Here is a 19,998-nt window from a genome sequence, read left to right as displayed (position 1 = left end):
CTGGTTGCATAGTAAAATCGATTTAACACCAAGGGTTCCATGGTGTAGCGGTTAGCACTCAGGACTCTGAATCCTGCGACCCGAGTTCAAATCTCGGTGGAACCTGCCTTTTTATTTACATTGAACAAGTTAAGTAGAACTTTCCATGACTATGGACAGGGGACTTATGTGTCAGATTAGTAGTAAATTGGGGGAAATCCACAAATTACGTACCATTTTATGGAGATTAAGGATTCTCTCCCTCTTTGCATCATTTTCTTCACACAATAATATCATATGGATCGTCACGGAACTTTATGCCTCCTCCCTCTACCTCGAAATGCTACGTCATTTGTGGATGGCACTTTGTCATGGGGAAATCTACGTAATTCTCATTAGTTTTAATTTAGAGTGGTAGGAAAAACACGATTTATACTACAACTGAGTGCTTTGTATGCAAAAAATATGAAAATGTGTTACAAAATGTAAATTATGCAGCGTTTTATCAAAACATTTATAGAAATAGATATTTATCATGATCTTCATCATGATCATAATCAATCAATCAACTACAAACAGGCACTTACTACAAAGTTCACCCATATTTGACATGGGGTCCTGTGGCGCAATGGATAACGCGTCTGACTACGGATCAGAAGATTCCAGGTTCGACTCCTGGCAGGATCGATCTTTTTTATACTGCATTTTTTTTTCGCACGTAATAGCCTGCTTTAACATCACGTGGTCAGTGATATAGAAAATAAAATAAACAACACGAAAAAAAGTCATTGTCAGAAGTGGGATTCGAACCCACGCCTACAGAGTAGACTACGACCTGAACGTAGCGCCTTAGACCGCTCGGCCATCCTGACTTGATAAACGGTGAAGAATTTAAAAGACGTGGAAATTTATGTAAATTTTACATTTTCAAATTTTACTACATTTACACTGAATTTTAGTGCGTTCGAAAATTACGTGACATAAATTGGGTTATTTTGTGGAATTTCGGGAAGCTCGACAGAAAAAAAATCAACACAAAGTACAAATTGTATATAAACTGTAAAACAGTTGTTAACTCATCCTCCCTCTCAAATGTGTTACGTAATATGTGAATGACCCCTAACGATGAACAACCAAGAATCAGTGCTATTCCAACAAGAAAAGATCGAACAAAAACAAATTATAAACAAATTTGAATTCATTTCGGACTTATTTAAAATCTGTTTTTTTTTCATCAAATATTAAAAATTAAAATAAGCGTTCAGCAAAATTAAATGGATTGATAAATTTCCAATTTAATAAAAACGTTGTTTCCATCATTCAATACCGGCAAATATAGAAAAGTTTTGCAATAATCTCCGATACATGTACCGGATCATTTGCAAACATCGAACTGTATCAACATAAAACCAATGAATGTACGTAAATCTGCACAATTCCCCCCTTCCCCTCTCCACAACAAACTGGAAGGCAAGCAAGCATATCAACTTACTGCAACTGCAACAACTACCAGAGTTACACACATCGAGAGAAAAACAGCCACCCACAGCACATCAGGAGTAGGATTTCCTCCCACCCACATTCTTTGCTTGCATGTAGGAAGAACTTCTTCCGCCTTCCCCTCTCGACCCCGTCACGCTACAAGGCAAATAACTAAATCCGCAACTTCCCCTCTCTTGCTCGATGCCATCCAGAAAGAGTAAAACAACTTGCATTGCACTTTTGTCCGCCTGGAAGTAATTCTTTTGGAAAAACATGTATGATTTATAAAATAAATCTAAATCTTACGAATCATCGTTTCAAAGTAAGTGTTAATTGTGTATTTTTCGGTTTTTATTATTTCTTAATATTTGTAGAAAAATAGACAAATATAATTTTACTCCCTTATAAAGTTGAAAAAAATACCTTTTTTTGACTCATAGATGTACTCAAAAAGTGTGTCTATCAGTAACAAATTGAAAAGTTTAATTAGAAATGTGCAAACACTGTTTTAAGTTTAAAGGAAAGAGAAACCGAGAGTGGACCAAATTTTTGGCTTTCCAAAAAGTTGATTTGTTGATGTTCACCGTTTCCATATTCAAATTTTAGAGCGATTAAAAAATTTTGCCCATGTAAATCTAGAACCGTAGATAGATATTTGAAAAAAGGTATTTTTTGCAAGAACAAAAATGTATTTTTTTAATGGTTCAAACTGCAGTAAGTCATCTTCAACCGAGCCAAATGAATTTATGTATTGGCCAAGGATGGATGGATGGTAATTTTGGTAATTGAAGTAATTTTGTCAATTTTGTAAATTTTGATAATTTTGTAAATATTGTAAATTTTGATAATTTTGAAAATATTGTAAATTTTGTAAATTTTGTAAATTTTGTAAATTTTGTAAATTTTGTAAATTTTGTAAATTTTGTAAATTTTGTAAATTTTGTAAATTTTGTAAATTTTGTAAACTTTGTAAATTTTGTAAATTTTGTAAATTTTGTAAATTTTGTAAATTTTGTAAATTTTGTAAATTTTGTAAATTTTGTAAATTTTGTAAATTTTGTAAATTTTGTAAATTTTGTAAATTTTGTAAATTTTGTAAATTTTGTAAATTTTGTAAATTTTGTAAATTTTGTAAATTTTGTAAATTTTGTAAATTTTGTAAATTTTGTAAATTTTGTAAATTTTGTAAATTTTGTAAATTTTGTAAATTTTGTAAATTTTGTAAATTTTGTAAATTTTGTAAATTTTGTAAATTTTGTAAATTTTGTAAATTTTGTAAATTTTGTAAATTTTGTAAATTTTGTAAATTTTGTAAATTTTGTAAATTTTGTAAATTTTGTAAATTTTGTAAATTTTGTAAATTTTGTAAATTTTGTAAATTTTGTAAATTTTGTAAATTTTGTAAATTTTGTAAATTTTGTAAATTTTGTAAATTTTGTAAATTTTGTAAATTTTGTAAATTTTGTAAATTTTGTAAATTTTGTAAATTTTGTAAATTTTGTAAATTTTGTAAATTTTGTAAATTTTGTAAATTTTGTTGAAATTGGTAATTTTGTAAATTTTGATCATTATGATCCTTTTGACCAATTTAGTAATTTTGATGGTTTTGATGATTTAGGTCATTTGGTAATTTTGGTAATTTTGGTCATTTTGGTCATTTTGGTCATTTTGGTCATTTTGGTCAATTTGGTCATTTTGGTCATTTTAGTCATTTTGCTCATTTTGGTCATTTTGGTCATTTTGTTCATTTTGTTCATTTTAATCATTTTGGACAATTCAATCATTTCAGTTATTTTAGTAATTTTGGTCATTTAGGTCATTTTGGTCTTTTTGGTCATTTTGGTCATTTTGGTCATTTTGGTCATTTTGGTCATTTTGGTCATTTTGATCATTTTGGTCATTTTAATCATTTTGGTCATTTCAATCATTTTAGTTATTTTAGTAATTTTGGTCATTTTGGTCTTTTTGGTCATTTTGGTCATTATGGTAATTTTGGTAATTTTGGTAATTTTGGTAATTTTGGTAATTTTGGTCATTTTTGTCATTTTGGTAATTTTGGTAATTTTGGTAATTTTGGTAATTTTGGTAATTTTGGTAATTTTGGTAATTTTGGTAATTTTGGTAATTTTGGTAATTTTGGTAATTTTGGTAATTTTGGTAATTTTGGTAATTTTGGTAATTTTGGTAATGTTGGTAATTTTGGTAATTTTTGGTAATTTTGTTAATTTTGATAATTTTGGTAATTTTGGTCACTTTGGTCAATTTGGTCAATTTGGTAATTTTGGTCATTTCAGTCAGTTTGGTAATTTCGATCATTTTGATCATTTTGATCATTTTGATCATTTTGATCATTTTGATCATTTTGATCATTTTGATCGTGTTCATCATTTTACGAATTGCAAGCTACATGCTTACTAGTTAATTAAATAAAATAGTGCCAAAACATTAAAAACATTATAAAATTAGAAGCATGTTGTTTTCCCAGAGAATTTCCCCTTCTTCTTCATGAAAATACCCGATCCTTGGGTAAACCGGAAAACAAACATGAACTCATGTGTTGCGGGGTGAGGAGGTAGGTATGTGTGTGTATGTTATTCTCTACTCTTCGGGAAAAGTCCTCTGAAGTGATGTTGTGTTTGCATACAAGAAGCACAGTTGCACTGCTCGAGCGATGGAATCAGGAAAAGTACTTCTCCGAGGGTTGAAGAAAAAAGCTGGCTGGCGAAATTCATCGAGCGAGAAATAGTTGTTTCGCTCCGGACAAAAGTTGCTGTTATTGCAAGTTTGGTTCGACTGCCTTATTCCGGTCGAGTGAGTTTTTATTGGTGTTGTTTGAAAATTTAGCCTTATCAACTGAAACAGCCAAAGTGCAACAAATTAGAATTTATTGGGCGTGATCTCTTCGTTTGGGAAGAAAATCGTACGACCTGCTTTATGGTGGGCTCGTAATCTTTGCGGAAATCACTCCTAAATCCTTGGAAGCCTCAACACGCGGCGAGGATTTTCGCAAATCCTTCGTCAATTCGTTGAAGAGTCGTCGCCAGCGCGGGTCGTTCGCGGATGCTGCGTTTAAGGGAGTGCGAAAATTGTGACACTGACTGTCTGCGGGGTTTCGTCAGCTTTGTCAAATTTGTCAGTGTTGAGCTTTTTTTTTGGCAGGAAATCGGGTCAGATTTGGTGGATTCTCAAGTGGCCGACTGATTGAAAAGCTGATGGTTTTGATGAAGACACGTGAACAATTTTTTTTAATAGATTGGATTATAATGTTGGAACTTTGCTGAATTTCATTCACATGAATTTGAAAATATGAGGTCATCATTCCACCCAGAAAATCTCCACATGTCTAGTCGTCCTTTTCAGTATTCAAGGCACACATCCCGCCAGACCAAACCTAATCAGGGTATAGTTCCGAAGAACTCGGGGTGCAGCCACGAACCTGCCAGACAAAGTTGAAGACCCAGCTAGTGCAGTGCCAGCGGGACTCCATCAATCGAATCGATGACGAGACGAGAGTGATTGCCACCGTGCAGCAAAAGAGCAGCATGCTAACTAGCATTTTTTCCTCTCACCTTTCAGCATTGGAAGAAAAAATCCCAACTCCAACGATGATGGCTGATGTTCAGGGATTTTTCCCTCCGTGCTGATGGATGTGTGCCGAATATGGAAATCATCAATCTCGGACTAATGCATGTGCTCACTTCATTTTCACCATTTTTTGCCGTCCACTTGCAAGGACGACGATGACGACGGGAGTTCGTCATTTGGAAGCTCGATTTTTTCCACCCCACGTGGCACATGGCGTGATAAGCAAATGTGATTTATTCTACTCGGGTAGTTATGGTGAGGAATTTCTTTCGGATAACTAGTTTGAGTTTGACCTTGTTCACCCGGATTCGATGGCTTATAGAAAACAATATCAAAAAAAATAATTAAAAAAAAATAGATGGAGTTCAAGATATATATCAATCGCAAGGTCAAATTATTCCCAAAATCCTCCAACATATAGTGAGTTCTTCTGGCGAATTTTACCATCGATGAGCAGAGAGTTTTTCCGATCAACCACTCTCCTGGAGCGATTTATCTCTGGTTGGGTTCAATATTCGAATAATACATTGTGGGTGCAAGTGTGTAGGTCTAACACCATGTTACGTATTATGCTGTTTATGAAAATATTTTAATGAATCTTGTATTAGCCTTTTTCTGTGCTGAATTAAGATCAAAACTTCAGATCGAATTCCTGGTATTTCAAATGATTTTGGGTAATTCTCTACCAACTCACACGAAATCGGGAAAAGTTGCCCCGACCCCTCTTCGATTTGCGTGAAACTTTGTCCTAAGGGGTAACTTTTGTTCCTGATCACGAATCCGAGGTCCGTTTTTTGATATCTAGTGACGGAGGGGCGGTAAAACCCCTTCCATTTTTGAACATGCGAAAAAAGAGGTGTTTTTCAGTAATTTGCAGCCTGAAACGGTGATGAGATAAAAATTTGGAATCAAAGGGACTTTTATGTAAAATTAGACGCCCGATTTGATGGCGTACTCAGAATTCCGAAAAAAACGTATTTTTCATCGAAAAAAACACTAAAAAAGTTTTAAAAATCCCCCCATTTTCCGTTACTCGACTGTAAAAATTTTTGACCCTGCAATTTTACTTGTAAAATTACTGTAACTCGAAGCCGTTGCATCATATCAAAAATTGGTCAAAGACAAACTTGTGAGAAATTGGACGGGCTTTCTGAAAAAAAGACACTGTAATAAAAATACACGCCACTTCTATGAGATTTTTTGATTTTTAAGTTCAAAGGTGATGTCACGATTTTTATTCGTTCAAATTTTTTTTAAGGAAATTGCCTATAATGTTACAAAAAGACTGACGAAAAATGCAGGATGGTATGTCTTTTCTAAAAAAATACAAAAATCTTTTACTAAAAATGTTTTTTTTTTGAAAATTGGTCCAAACGTAATTTTTGTTAAGACCGATAGTGGGAATCGATTCCCAAGACAATTTTACATAAAATACTCCATATTTACCATTGTCCTATGTCCAACCCTTGTGTGGATACAATTTTACGAGACTGATAAATCAAGTCTGTCACATAGAAATTGCCAAAAACTACAAAAAAATCCTATTTTTTCGACATTTTTATTTTTAACACGCAAGGATTGGACATAGGACAATGGTCAATATGGAGTCTTTTATGTAAAATTGTCTGGGGAATCGATTCCCACTATCGATTTAAAAAAAAATGACGTTTAGACCACTTTTCGAAAAAAAAAAGTTTTAGTAAATGATTTTTGTATTTTTTAGGAGAGACATACCATCCTGCATATTTTGTGAGTCTTTTTGCAACATCATAGGCTATTTCCTCAAAAAATTTGAACGAAAAAAATCGTGACATCACCTTTAAATTTCACCTTTAAACTTAAAAATAAAAAAAAACATAAAAGTGGCGTGTATTTTTATTTCTGTGTGTTTTTTCCAGAAAGCCCGTTCAATTTCCTACAAGTTTGCCTTTGACCACTTTTTGGTACGATGCAACGACTTCGAAATGCAGTAATTTTTAACTTGAAATCGGATAAGGTCGGGTACAAAAGTACCAGACAAATTCCTGATTTTAGCTGGAATTGCTCTTTGGTAACTTGATCTAAAAAGTCCTTACCTAACCATTAACTTCCACTTTGCTAACAATACCAAATCGATCAGAAAGGCTCTTTTCAAGATACGGGCTTTTAACATTTTTCCAGCACTTAAGTATGGAGACTTGTATGGAAAAGCCAATGATGCAAAATTGCTTATTTGGGTGTAAGAATCGATGGTCAGTGTCCACCCGTATAAAAAATAATGAAAAATAGATTTGCGAAAATTTAGGGAATCGCTCAGATGCAATAAAAAGTTTTTAAATAGAATTGACGTTGAAAAAAAAAAATCTTTTTTTATCATTGAAACAATTGAAATGTCTATATCCTTCTCAAGTGTAAGGCTATTTAATTTCACAAAATAAATTTAAATTGAAGTTTTTTCCCACGGCTCTGGATTAATTCAAATGAGCAAAATAGACAAAAATTCTAAATGTTAGGCTCATTTAAAAAATAGCAACAAGTAGCACAACAGTCATGCGTCTGGCAAAACAGAAAATTTACAAGGCATTTGTTAAAATATTTCGTCTTTTTCGATTTGTGGATTTGTTGTGCTTTTTTGTAACTGAAATTCAGTGTTGCAAATGAGTGATAGAAAAGCTATCAATTGATAATCTCTGCACCAAAAACATCCGAGAGTATAGCGGCCGTCACAATAGCTTGTGAGATCTCTTCTTGTGTCTCGTGTTTCCGATGTCATTCTTTCTCTATCACTCCTCCCCCTTTCCTCGACAATGCGCTCTCACCGCTGAGTATTTCCATCTTTCCGAAAACTGCAATGAGAAAATGCGAGATGGAGATTTGGAGTCGACCACACAAGACGTCCCGTTAAACTGCGTTTGCGAATTTTGTCAATCGCGAGTGTGTAAACACGAAAACGTGTTCGGCTATTTTCGGCGCTGAGAGTTTCAATAAGGAGAGAAGAGCAGTTGTATTTGAGGCATGAATATTTAGGCGGGACAATTGTAATTGCTGAGAGCTGTTCTTTGCATATTTTAACAACCCTGAACTGAGTTATTTATTTTTAGATTTTTTCCATTTGATTTTTTTTGGGAGAATTTCAAATGTTGAATTGATTTTTATTTGCATCACAGTGTCTTCTGCACAGGTGCCAACTACAGACAGGTGATGTAAACAAAACAGAAAAAATGGGTTCGAACCAAATTCCACAACACCTCCCTTCTATAGAACGGTCCGGGTGATGTATAACTAATCAATCCCGGAGTCCTGCGGCGAGTTTCGACGTTCCATGTTGCCCAACGATGAATATTTTTTTTATTCCCAGATTGAAAGCTCATTTTTGGCACCATCGATGTACTCACAGTAGGTACTCTATGCAAAGCTTTTAGTCCGGGGCCCTCGACCTGATTGATTGGGGTTGATTAGGGCTCCACTCCCCTTTAAGTGGGTGAGATTTATCGGGGATAATTGGACGTGGAGAAATTGAGCTATTTTCGGTGGAGGGTTGTCTGATTAGCTCAACTGGATGAAAACAAAAATAGTGTAATAAAGTGGGATGCAGTTGATTCATATATTTCAAACTGCTCTGATTGTAGCCATTCTGGCGTAAACAGTTCAATTTAATGGTGTACTAGGGGCAATTTTACGTTGAAAGCTACAAATCGTATAGAAACATTCCCATGCATGTGTTCTATTATTTATAAACTTTCCGCCAGTTGATTCCTGTTTTTTGCCGAAATATTTGCCACCAGTGCTAAACACCTTTTTGACAGTGTTGCCAAATTTGTAGGAGCAACAGGTTTCAAATAGTACGAATTTCAATTACCGCGTCCATTTTAAAATCTTCAATAATTTTAATAAACATCAATCGGTAGAGTAAGAAAAATAGTTGATTTGGCATCACTGCATCAATTTACGGTGGTCAGTTTTGCATGAAACTGCAATACCTGTGCCCAGACTCTCACAGCTCGCAAACCATATCAAATGTGAAATTCATAATTAAAAGCTATCCCTTTTTTGTCGGACAAATTTACCCAACCCTCCCCAACCCCTTTTGGGCCCCACAACTCGTTCGCTGGCGCCCTTTCGCCCTAACTTGTCAAAAACTCAGCAAAGCGTAAAATTAAAAATTTATTTTAATTTGCAATAATTTACAGCTGCTTGTGCAACTCGATTCGCGCGAGCCGCGGGCGCGGAAAATTATTCCAAGTACAAATTGAACATAAATCATAACGCCACTTGAGTTCACCCTCTCCCCTTCCCTCCCGCAAATATTTCCGAATTTCCGAAAAACGGCAAACTTTCAAATCGATGATCTCTAGACAAATTTGGGGATCATTTTCCACCATGGTGAGAATTTTCCACCCTCTTTTAGGGGGCGAGGGAGGGTCGCGAAAACAAAACTCACCAAAGCAGCAGTAATCCGATAAGGCAAAAGTGAAACAAAAATACGGCTTAATGGGATCAACAGTTAATTCCGACACCTTTTGCGGGGGAGGAGACGCACAGATTTGAAGAGGGAAAGTAGGAAGAAGGGGAGGTGTTTGGGCTAGACTTGAGGCCAACAAGGTTCAGGGTGGGTTTAAATTACATTCTTCGCGATAATTCGTGATGATTACAAGCAAACTTCTAATGTTTATTAATCATTTTTTTGTAATTATCTGCTCTAAAACCTTGTAGAATATCATGTAATGGAAAATGGCAGTGGTTTTCAACCATTTTTAGTGTTTTTCTCGAATATACGTTTTTTAGAATTGGGTACGCCATAAAATCGGGCGTCCAATTTTACATAAAAGTCTCTTTGATACCAAATTTCCATCTCATCACCATTTCAGGCTGCAAATTATTGAAAAACACGTATTTTTCGCATGTTCAAATTGGAAGGGGTCGTACCACCCTTCTGTCACGAAATATAAAAAAAAACGAACCTCGAAATTGTGAAAATTGAAATATTCTGTGTTTTTCAATAATCTTAAACTTTTCAACTTCAATATTTCTCTGATTTTTTTCAGATGCATTATGATTTTGATCATTTTCGGAGATAATTGATCAACACTCTAAAAAATTTTGTACAAAATTCAATTAAACGAATTTCTGCACCAAATTGAACCAGCATGTGCCGGTTGTTGCTTTATTTAAGCCACTGAAGTAATTTTTGATCTAAATCAAATGTGTCTCAACATTTATATACACGCATAAAAATAATGCATATTTGATTCAATAAAATTTTTTGTTGATTTTAAAATCAAGATTTTTGTTGAATTAACGCTAAACGTTAAAGCAACTTTTTCATAACAACAAAAGATTTTTTGTGGAATTGAGGAAATCAAGGTTTGTTTCAACGCAAATCTATACGTAAAAGCATGATTTTACGTGTGATTCAACCGTTTACGTCGAATCTCAAGTTAACATCAACTGAGTTTACATGTGATTCGAGTAAATTCACTTTTTTTCTGTGTAGGCCAGTGCAAAATTTATTTCAAGTTTTTGTCCTATCCACAAATCTTGTAAAATTGATTGTTATCAATTTAGAATACATTGTTTTTTGAAAAAATATAAAGTTTACTCGATTTATTCTTACTTCCCATTATAATGTAAACTCGAATTTGCAATTGAAATGTTTTTACAGATTTTTTGGTAAAGTGCACGGTGTTCAAGAAAAAGCCACTCAAATATTAATTTAAGCTTTAACAATCCAGTTTTTGATGTTTTTATGTTGTGTCCATAATTGTCAATTTCTGTAAATATTGTGTATAAAATTTCACAACAGATATTAATGATTGGACCTCTGGTTGCTGATATACAGCGAATAAAAGGAAAGAAATCTAGAAAATTGATGTTTTTTAGGTCTCGTCCAAACAGCCCCCAATTTTCTAATGGTAATATTTCAGCTACACTCACAATCAGAAGTATCCCTCAAAAGGGTACTTTCAATCCTCAAAAAGGATACTTTCAATCTTTTTTTTAAGTTCACACGGCGTCACCCTTTTAAAAGGGTACGTCAAAATCAGTACATTTTCGATACCCTTTTAAAGGGTGACGACGGAAGAACTTGAAAAAAGGATACTTTTTACTTTGAGTGTACATACGGTCCAATTTTCGAATCAACATGTTAAAAGGGCCAAGTATTTAATATTATGCTAATTTGAAATGTAGTCATGATCATGGAGAATCATGGACACTTTAAAAAAAACTTAAAAACTGATTTTTTTTAGTGAAAGTTTTACTTTTTGTGGTTTTATCTCGTAAACGTTCACTTTACCAAAAAATCTGTTAATGACATTTCGATCAATAATTTAATTTTACATTGAAAACTTAATTAAAATAAAAATCGAGTAAAATATTAAACTTTCAAAAAATAAAAAAATACAATTTTGTTAAAAAATTGGCAACAATTTTTGAACATACTTTTCTATGGCTCAATAGATGCTGTTTTTTGTTCCCTTAAAAAGAAAAGATTCTAAGAAGTTGAAGTTCTGTGAAAAAAGTTAATTCAAAAATCGGCATTTTTTTCGTGTACGAAATGCTCATATCGTTTATTCACGAAATTTGAATCATATAAGACTTTTTTTTGCAATTCTGTCGTGAAACTACTTACTTTTCCTGTCATTATTGAACGACGAAATAGCCTACTTTTCTGAACCAAAAATAACAGAATCGAATAGCAACACTTTTCAGCACTTGTTTAGAAAAGTAACACTTTTCAACAATTTTTTTGATTTGAACGATTTATTGACAGAATACATGAAAATTTGACATAAAATTTCACTCAGTGTGTGTTTTTTGGAATTGCAAAAAATGTTGTATGGAACTCGTTGCAAAACTTGATTTTTTCAGCACTGTTCGTATTTATCCAACTTGGTAAACCTCGTTGGATAAATGTACGACTCGTGCTGAACAAAATCCTCTTTTTGCAACTTGTTGCATAAACTACTATTAACTAATTAATAATATTTCCATAAATTCATTGAAATTTTGCAAATTTTTGATACAGTCAAGACTCGATTATCTGGAGTTCGATTATCCGAAGGTTTGTATGGGACTTCGGATAATGGAATCATGAACATTTTTTTTCATATTTTTATTATTTTTTTTTTTACTTTTAACATAAAATTCGAGTTCTGTGAACCCATTTCAGTCAAATTTATCTGTTTGATTGCCTATTAAATTAAAAATGCATTTCAATGTTTTATCGCCACCATTTTATCCGCCATCTTGGATTTAAAAATTATAAATCACTTTAGAGTTGTTTGGGGGTCATAATAAAGCTACATATTTTTTTCGTGATTCGATTATCCGAAGTGAAATTTTGCCAGGACTTTGGATAATCGAGTCTGGCTCAGGATGGTCGATTTCTCAGAACATGTTTTTTTTCTGTTTTTTAGGCCCCTAAACAACTATCCAAAATTTTGAAGCGATTGATTGCGTACACACTGTGCGCATTGCATTTCAATTTTGTATGGGAATTAGTATGGAAAAACCCTCTTTTTTACATTTTGAGTTTTATCATTTTTATTTTGTACTAAATTTTTCAAACTAACGCAATAGCGTTAAAATTGAGAAAATTCACTAATACTTTCCCGAAGAAAGTATTGTGCTATCTTGCTTCTGTCAAAATATAAAGCCTGCTCAAAACTGGTCTAAAACGTGATTTCCGAGAATAAACACGTCTCAATTTTAACGCTTTTGTGTTGGTTTGAAAAATTGAGTGGAAAATAAAAATGATAAAAATCTAAATTTATGTAAAAAAGAAGGTTTTTTATACAAATTCCCATACAAAATTAAAGTGCAATGCGCAAAGTGTGGACGCAACCAATCGCTCCCAAATTTTAGGGGGTTGTTTTAAGGCCCAAAAGGCATCAAAAAAACATTGTTCTGGTTTGATTTGATCATTTTTTAATTTTTCCATTTAACGACGAGCCAGTATACTGTACATGCATAACTGTAATGATGTTTAAAGCATTTTGTGATACTTTTTGTTTCGATATTTAGAAAATCATGCCTTAAATTTGAATAGAGTTTTTGTTAAAGGTTTAAATAATAATTTGTATGTATTTGATGATTTAGATTTTTCAAAATTTTGCTTCTTGATTAAACTTTTTTTTATTTAAGGAGAAGATAATTTTTTTTAAAGAATATTAGTAAACAGCTTTAATAATCTCTCAAAATGCCGTATAAAAATCAAATTATCTTTATCAATCTGACACCCAGACTGTTAGATTTAGAATTCAATAAATTCGTTCGATGTAACACTAATTTTTAATTCAAAAAAAAAATAATAGTAATTTTATGCATTTTCAACCCCACCCTGCTCCTCACTTTTCCACTGGCGTGGGTCATGTCCCAAAAATCTGGGCAGGGGCAATTTAGCTCCACTTTTTCCCCCCACCCTCCACTCCTTTTCACACTTTCTTCACCAGTTGCGTGCAAGTTGTGTTTATTTTACTCATTTTCGTCACGACGATGACAAAGGACGAGGAGGAAAAATTAGCGGAAACAAGCAGCAAGCGGTGCGAAATCGGATAAGAAAAGTCGGAAAAAGTTTTCCCGCTGGCTGGAAGCAAACTTTTGCTTGAAAGCTTTCGCTCGTCGTGACGGCGGTTGTCATGGCATGGGGAGGAATAAGAAGAAGAAAACCCCCCTGAATTTGCTCCGGCATTTTGTTTGTGCTACTAATTTGGATCGCTTTTCATGCCGGGGCAAAGTGTTTGTGTGCGCATTTTTTTCTCTTTCCGAGCTTCGTTTTATGGTGGTAATTAAAGGCTTTTCTAGGAATGTTTGGGTGAATCTTTTGGATGCATGGTGTTTTTGGTAAATATTTTGATTGGTGCTGCTTATTTGGCAATCTGGTTGGATTAACTCAAATTGAATGGAAAATTCTTGAAAGTGGTTTCAAATCATAATAAATCGTTGCATCGTTGAAAGAAGTGTGTTGATTTCTAGAGATTGTAAAAAAATCGTAATTTAATTTTATCATTGTTTTACATGTAGCGCTATAAATAACTTTTTTTTCTGCAATCGTTGACATTCAAGGTGTGCAAAGTTTACCTTATTGCAGTAATCTAAATTCAAACAGAAATTTCCCCTGCATTCATTCGTTATAAATCGCTATCGTAAGCTTACGACACTTTCGTAGCCAACTTTCGCCATTTCCAATTACACATTTGCACATTTTGGCACATTTAGATAGGAGGTATTGGGCAGTATCCAGCATTCGATTCAATTTAATTTAATTTTAACTAACAAATTTAAATTCTGTGCAACTTCAATTAATCTCAAACGAAGTTTTTGTCAAAACAAACATTTTTTTTCAATTCCTACACAAAATCACACTTCACAAGCGAAAAATTTATTTATTTTAAACTGCTTCAACGGTGAATGGAGCCAGTGAGTTATGGAAGATGCTGGCGGGGGCACCTTCTGGTTGGAAAGCATCCAACAGAAAGAGAGCAAAAAAACTTTCAAATCCTCACATGCTCAAAGAACCAATGCGGGGAAAGCTGCCCCCTGGAAAATCCGACAAGTGGTAACCGGGTGGAAAAACTGGATTTAACTCGCTGCTCCCTCCCTTCTTTTTCCTTTTTCTGCAGATTTGGTAAGTCATGACAGAAGGGGATGCAAACTTTGTTTTCCGGATTGCTCAAGTTGAACCGTTTTCGCGTTGTTTTTCCACGCGAGACAAAGTTTTACAACTTAATTTGGGAATCGATTTCTGTTTCTGGTGGAGGAGGGAAGTGAGTTGAAGGGGAAAAAGATTCGGTTGAATCTTTTTGCACATGTGACCATAAGGTTAGCGGATAGTGTTTTTGGGTACGATAAAGGTATTTTAACCGGTATTTCTCATCGGAGTAATTCGCTACGAAATCGTTTTTTTTATTTTAATACTTGTTTTTTGTTAATCCAGCTGCAACTTTTGTGATACCTTCTTTACGCTCAAAAAAACCATTTAGCATCATCAGTTCGTCCATATAATTTTCCATACAAATTTGACAGCTGTCCATACAAAAATGATTTATGAAAATTAAAAAATCTGTACCTTTTGAAGAAATTTTTTTATCGATTTGGTGTCTTCAGAAAACTTTTTTTTTGTAAAATCGCGATAACTCGTGATGTTTATAAGCAAACCCCTTATGTCTATATATCAAAATTTTTGTAATTGTTTGCTCTACAACTTTGTAGAACATTGTTACACTCTAAAAAATAACCCTGAAAAGTTAGAAAAAACACGAAATTTTAAAATGAAAAATTTTGTTCTAAATGAAAAAATGACCCTTCTGGGTCAATGTAAATTCGAAAAGTACATTAAATTTTCCATTAAAAAACATGTTCCAAAATTTTTTACAGTCGTAACCGAAAATGGGAGAATTTTTAAAACTTTTTTAGTGTTTTTTTCGATGAACACCAAATGTCTATCTCATCACCGTTTTAGGCAGCAAATTATTGAAAAGCACCTCTTTTATCGCATGTTCAAAAATGGAAGGGGTCGTACCGCCCCTCCGTCACGAGATATAAAAAAACGGACCTCGGATTCGTGATCAGGGACAAAAGTTACCCCTTAGAACAAAGTTTTACGCAAATCGAAGCGGGGTCGGGGCAACTTTTCCCGATTTCGTGTGAGTTGGTAGAGAATTACCCATTTGTTATATAACTATTTATTGAAATCATATTTTGATAAGCAACCAACTTTTCAGAAATTTCTAGAACGGTCAAAAAATCTTTGACCGAGTTAGGCCGTTGAAAATATTTTAAAAATTTTATGTGCCCCCTCCTCTTCAAAAATAGTCCGAAAAATAAAAGAGCAAAAATATTTCGTATCCGAAAAACTTCAACATTTCCAATAAAATAGAATTGTAATCAACTGAAAACAATCAAAAATGCAACTATCTGCAATTATAATCATATTTAGGATGTTTGTGCTCGTTTAAATTGTTTTTTTACAAAGTATAAAATTTTCGTCAAAACTTTGATTTTTTGAAAACTTATGATTGCAAAACAACTGGACAGCCGTATAACGCATTATAAAACACTTTTTTCATCAAAATGTTGAAACCGTGGCTCTGTATTTCAATTTTCATACTTTTTTTTTGCCACCCCTTTGACATTGGTCAAAGTCGAGGGACATAAACTTCAAAAAATATTTGAATCAGCCTTTTGAATTTTGGAATCAACACTGATTTAAAAACAATAAAATGTAATATTGGTCGTAAACATTTTTCAACTTCATTTTTCAATGTAAAACCGAATTTGCAATCCAAAAGTACTTCAGTGAAATTTGGATGATGTGCAAAGTTTTTAAGTTTTAGCCATTATCAGGTAAGTTTGCCCAATTTAAAAAAAAATTATGAGAAGCTATTGAAATCAAGACTAACATTTCAAAGGGCGCAATATTGAATGTTTGGCCCTCTTAAAATGTTAGACTTGATTTCAAAATTTTGAAAATATTATTTTCGAAAGGATCGAATTTATAAGAATGTTTCATATTTGTACATTGTAAATCGGACCTTTAGTTGCTGATATATCGACATTAAAAAATGGTGGGTTGTTTGAGTGAGACTTAGAAAACATCAATTTTCCTGTTTTTAAATCTTTGTATGGCAATAACTAAGCAACTAAGGGTCGTATCAACAAAGTTCCATAAAGCAAAATATAGAAAATTTTCTCAGCTTTTCAAAAATATTTTTTCAAAAGTGGGCAACATGGGCACTTATTTAAAAGAAATGAAAACTGCGACTATTTTTAAAAATTTTACCCAAAAATGGCTATAACTTGAAAACAGTGCACTTTATCAAAATTTCACTGAAGTACTTTTTGATTGCAAATTTGATTTTGCATCGAAAAATTAAGTTAAAAAATTTTTGCGGCCATTTAGATTTTTGAAAAAAATCGGTATTGTTTAAAAAAATTATAACTCGGTCAAAGATTTTTTGCACGTTATGGAAATTTCTGAAAAGTTAGTATTTGATAGTGTTTTTTTTGCAATTTTTTTTTTATTTTTAGTGACAATAAGAGAAATTTAAAATCACCAAAAAAAGTTACCGTGTATCATTTTTTTTAGTGAAGTCCTTATCCATACATACAACTTTGCCGAAAATACCAAATCGATCAAGAATTCCTTCAAAAGATACAGATTTTTGAATTTTGATGAATCATTTTTGTATGGGCCTTTGCCAAATTTGTATGGAAAATTATTAGCATTAGCATTAGCATTTATTTGGAGGACGCCCCACCACCGGAAGGCTCCACAACGTTTATCCCACTGTTGGGTGTTGTTGTGTTAGACCCTCATCCGGAACAATAATCCAACACGGAAGATACCATGTCTTCATCTTTTGATGAGAGTGTAATACAACCCAGGGCATAAGGGGGTTCTGGCCGGGTCCAAGCTATCCTCAGGGATGAGAAGGATCGTTAGTAAACACCTATCTAAAGTGCACAAGGACCCCTACGTCACCTTAGTGGTATAGATGTTTGTAGGGAGGTGTTGGACTTAGTAGGAGAGGTAAATCCCTAGGATACACCTCGAAAGGCGTTGCGGGTTGGATGTAACAGTATTCCTAATTCCAGTTTATACTCACCAAGTCGTCATGGCCTAGTGGTTAGCATTTTTGCTTACCAATCCAAAGGACGGGGGATCGAACCCCGCCTCGGACTTTGGTTTTTCGTTTATATTCATCATTTCAAATGTCTGTGTTCTTAACATTCTCGTTGGGAGCAGATGGAAATCGAACCCAGAACCATTCGCTTGCAAAGCAAACACCGTAACCAGTCAGCCACGGCCGCTCCCCAAATTTGTATGGAAAATTATATGGACAAACTAATGATGTAAATTGGCTTCTTTGGGCATACCGAAGGCATCACAAAAGTTTCAGTCGGATTAAAAAATACAAAAAAAAATCGAATGACCGAAATCTCAGGGAATCTGTAAAATTACCATATTTTTATTAGCTACAGCAAAAAAAAAAAAAAAAATGATGAATGTACATTTTTAAATAAATATTCGAAATAATCGACAAATGTTGACTCGAAAAATAGCGCAAACTATCTTCTGCCTAAGCGATTTATGACCAACTTCGTGTTCCGGTTCCAGATTTTCCAACCAAATGCGCCTCCCAAACTTCAACATCACCGCGCGCTTTCCGCTCCGGTGAAAATTCCGCCCGCGCGAGGGCTCCAAATCCAAAGTCGAACTAGCAAAATTTATCGACACTCGTCCGGGATAGATTATACTTTGGGGACGCGCAGCCAAGATTGATGACCGAAAGTTCACTTCGGATTTCTGTCGGAGTGCCACCGCCACCACCAGCCCACGCCAGACTTCCCCAAATTGGTTTGAGTTAGGTCATTGGGAAAAAAAAAGTTAAACTTCAGAACAAAAAATAAACCAAACCATCTGGGAACCCTGCCGAGGCCGCCACGCGAAGCTGGTCCAGCTTCCGGAGTGGTGGCAAATTGAAAAACGAACCGGACAGAAGTCAGAAATGCGGAAAAATCCCATTTTATGCTGTACAATAGTGTGACACTCTGCCCGGAATTGGGCTGTCTTGTGCGTCGTCGTGGTGTACCGGGGATACCCGGCGTTCACAGGAAATTCGGAAGTCCAGAGCAGAGCAACGGCCGGGGTCCGAGCAGGACTCTTGATTGTCTTCAAAAACTAATTAAGTTTCTGTTTAAGTTTTTCTAGAGTGCACTGCACGCTGGATGCAGAAGGGGGCAAATGAAAAACGAGTTTTTTTTAACTGATGAAGATTTTGGGTGACATGCAAAAAGGATTGCATGAATTTTTGGGTGGTAGTCGATTACTTCAATAATTCTATTTAATTATTACCAAAGGTTTATTTTGAACGAAACCTTCCAAATGATTCGCATGAAACTATTCGTGCATCATCACATAAAAAGCAAATAAGGCCAAGAATTAAACTTTTCTACTTGAAAATAGTGGGTTATTGTGTCTGTGAAATTTGTTTCAAACTTTTTCTTTCCAGATATTTGAGTACAACTGCCAGTGGGTGGAATTTGTGCGAGAGAGAGAAAGTGGAACCGGAAATTGATTTAATTTGTATTTTTTTAATTTGATTCAAACTTTGTTGGATGTTTCCTTATGGCAAAATAAGCCATTGGTTCATCTATACAATTTTGGCAGCTGTCCATACAAAAATGGTACGTCAATATTCGAAAATGTGTAACTTTTGAAGGAATTTTCTGGTTGATTTGGTATCTTGAGCAAAATTGTAGGTATTGATTAGGACTATCAGAAAAAATAGGTGCACGGAAAAAATTGAATTTTTTAAATTATTTTTGTCACTAAACCTCAATTCCCCAAAATATTTTTTTACTATGTTATAGGCGATAAAATATGCCACATTTGAGCCATACAAGGGAAGGGACAAAAACTTTGCTGTCGAGTCAGGATCTTTTTTTAATTGTGTTTTTTTTTGCAGAAATAGAAATTTCAGTCAAAAAAGGGCCGAGGATTCAATATAACGCCCATTTGAAATGTTAGTCTTGATTCCACAATTTTCATAAGATTATTTTTTCAAAAGATCACAAAATTTTGCGAATTTTTCATTTTTCATCATTGCAAATTAAACCAGTGGTTGCTGAGATATTGGTATTAGAAAATGTGAGAATGTTTGGATAAGACTTAACAAAATTCAATTTTGTTGTTTCTTGTATCCTTTGAATCCTTTGGAATCGAGATAGTGTCAACTACCCACTGCAATTTATTTTCATGACAATTTTCACAAATATACGTAATATAATAATACGCCTTGATAAAAAGTCTTACTAACAGGATATCGTAGCCAAATAAAACAATTACAATTAAAATTCGTTTTTTTCCTGTAATTTGAAAAAGTTATGTTTTTCAAAAAAAAAAATACAAAGTATTTCACAATATGAGTCTTAAATGGTTGGGAGTTTTTTATACATTTTGAAGAAATA

At 33.9% G+C, this 19,998-nt stretch overlaps 3 non-coding genes across 3 annotated transcripts; 2 read left to right on the top strand and 1 right to left on the bottom strand.

The window, feature by feature from the left end:
- The first annotated feature begins 33 nt into the window (after positions 1–33).
- On the top strand, positions 34–105 carry Trnaq-cug (transfer RNA glutamine (anticodon CUG)). The gene has a single exon. It is a non-coding gene; the product is annotated as a tRNA-Gln (tRNA).
- A 488-nt stretch (positions 106–593) lies between these two features.
- Positions 594–666, top strand: Trnar-acg (transfer RNA arginine (anticodon ACG)). The gene has a single exon. It is a non-coding gene; the product is annotated as a tRNA-Arg (tRNA).
- Positions 667–768: 102 nt separating this feature from the next.
- Trnal-cag (transfer RNA leucine (anticodon CAG)) lies at positions 769–851 on the bottom strand. The gene has a single exon. It is a non-coding gene; the product is annotated as a tRNA-Leu (tRNA).
- Positions 852–19,998: the final 19,147 nt, after the last annotated feature.

This window comes from Culex pipiens, chromosome 2, assembly GCF_016801865.2.
Source record: "Culex pipiens pallens isolate TS chromosome 2, TS_CPP_V2, whole genome shotgun sequence".
Taxonomy (NCBI): Eukaryota; Metazoa; Arthropoda; class Insecta; order Diptera; family Culicidae; genus Culex; species Culex pipiens.
The sequence above is the reverse complement of the archived record's forward strand: the minus strand, read 5'-3'. Positions and strand labels throughout refer to the sequence as shown.